This window comes from Bos indicus, chromosome 6 (assembly GCF_029378745.1).
Source record: "Bos indicus isolate NIAB-ARS_2022 breed Sahiwal x Tharparkar chromosome 6, NIAB-ARS_B.indTharparkar_mat_pri_1.0, whole genome shotgun sequence".
Classification (NCBI taxonomy): Eukaryota; Metazoa; Chordata; class Mammalia; order Artiodactyla; family Bovidae; genus Bos; species Bos indicus.
The window spans coordinates 52,306,191-52,308,595 of NC_091765.1; the positions used below are offsets into that span (position 1 = coordinate 52,306,191).

General features: G+C 45.1%; 1 pseudogene; it reads right to left on the reverse strand.

Annotated features, from left to right (window-relative positions):
* Positions 1–273: 273 nt before the first annotated feature.
* Positions 274–1,327, reverse strand: LOC139183538 (DNA-directed RNA polymerase III subunit RPC4 pseudogene; annotated as a pseudogene).
* Positions 1,328–2,405: the final 1,078 nt, after the last annotated feature.

Consider the following 2,405-nt stretch of genomic DNA (forward strand, 5'->3'; position numbering starts at 1 on the left):
GATGCAGCCTGTTGAAAATAGCAGGGACAAGCCCTCCAGCAGTGAGGGTGCATGCTTTGGGAAGGTTATGCCTTGTTCACAGTTGCCATGGGAAGGCTATGCCTTGTTCACAACTGCTGTAGGAGGGAGCTACATGGGGTAGAGCAAACTGGGACAATGGCTAGAGTGGGCGGGCTAAACAGGCCACTTCTGGGTGGAACAGATATGAGAACATAACGTTTGGAGCAGGCAGCAATCACAGGCACAGTCACCACCATTCTCCATCTGCTCATTTTACTGGTGTTTGTGATCCAACAGGGATTCAAAATTGGGAGAGCAGATGAGTTTGTGTTTTGCATATCCCAAGACTGTCATCTCACTCATTCTATTGTCTCCAAAGCCCATGGCCACCAGTTCCTGCAGGAAAGAGCAGATTGTCCCCATCATCACATCCAGAGTGACTTTGCCCAGGAGGTACTGCCCCTGCCCTGATGTGTGGGTGAGCGACTTATCATTGACACTCTGTCAGGTCAGCCAGGGTACAAGCATTCTCTGGCAACCTGGCTTCCTGCTTTTCATCCTGCTTTATAACCACCATCTGTCCATCCTTATTCGGCACCTTTGTCTTGATGTCCTGAAGAGGCAGCTGGCTGGGATCCAGTCTGGCAGCTGCAGGAACAACAACTGTTCCTCCTGCATGAGGCTTAGCTTCCTGAGCAGCCTTGAGGCAGATCCATCCTTTGGGAGGCCAGAGATCTTCCTGGCTACTCTAGGGGAGCCTTCATCTTGGTCTCCTTCTTCTCATCTCATGGCTTCTCTTTCATTTTCCCAGGAGGCACGTCACCTCCAAGTCCTCTTCCTTGGGGCCAGCCAGGTTTTAACATCTGATTCTCCATTCTCTTCCTTAAAAAGCCAGCTCAAGTGGGTCAGCCACCATGGGCTTCCCAGCTTTGATTGGATGGGGAGATCTCCTGGAGAAGAAAATGGCAACCCACTCCAGTATTCTTGCCTAGAAAATTTCAATGACAGAGGAAACTGGTGGGCTACAGTCCCTTAGGTTGCAAAGAGTCGGACACAACTTAGCGATTAAACCAACACCACACAGCCCTAGGGTAGCTGCTCAGGCATGTATTGAGTGTCATTACTCAGCCTAAGGTCATCAATAAAATCGTACTTCTCCTGCCTGCACAGGATTGGTTTTGTTTCTTCATCTGTTTCCCTATTCTTTTTTGCACTTCTTGTAGTGAGAGGGCCCCATGTCTAACATATCCACGGTCATATCCCAGCTCCCCTTTTACTTCATCATTTTGACTATTCCTTGCTCAAAGTTGGAGTGGGACTGAGTCATTTCTAGGGACTCCCAGTTCCATCCACGGCCCTCTTCCTGTTGGTCATTCACACTTTTTCAACACAGAGCACCGATCTGGGCTCCCTGTGCTTCCCACTAGTTATCTATTTTACAAAAGGTAGTATATATATATCGGAGAAGGCAATGGCACCCCACTTCAGTACTCTTGCCTGGAAAATCCCATGGATGGAGGACCCTGGTGGGCTGCAGTCCATGGGGTCGCTAAGAGTCGGACACAACCGAGCGACTTCACTTTCACTTTTCACTTTAATGCATTGGAGAAGGAAATGGCAACCCACTCTAGTGTTCTTGCCTGGAGAATCCCAGGGACGGGGGAGCCTGGTAGGCTGCCGTCAATGGGTTCGCACAGAGTCAGACATGACTGAAGCGACTTAGCAGCAGCAGCAGCAGCAGGAGCAGCAGTATATATATATATATATATATATATATATATATATATATGCCAATGATACTCTCTCAATTATCCCACCCTCCTCTTTTCCCCTCCATGTCTGCATGCCCATTCTCTACATCTGCATCTCTATTCCTGCCCTGTAAATAGGTTCATCTGTTACCATTTTTCTACATTTCACACATATGCGTTAATATACCATATTTGTTTTATTTTCTGACTTTCTTCACTCTGTATGACACACTCTAGGTCCAAGCATGATTGTGATTGCTGGTTACACAAATTTATAATGGCAGTAGGTAATTGCACTTAATCCATTATAACAGCATATATTTCCAAAGAATATATTTTATAAGTAAAAATCTCTTAACTTTAATAATTATATTGATAAGTAATAAGCAAGCAATAAGAATTATATAAATAAAATCATAAGATATTTATTAAAAAAAATAACACACAAAGCCTATATGCTTAAAACAATAAGCTCTTTTAGGCTCACATGTGTATGGGTTGGCTAGGGGATCACCTAGTCTCTAAGGGCCCAGAGATACCCACTTGCACATCTATATTTAGCAGCAGGCAACTAGGTGGTTCTGTTTGTCCTGGCTGGACTGTAAATTATTAGATTTTTTTTTTTAATTGTCTAGCAGGTTGGCTCACATTTAC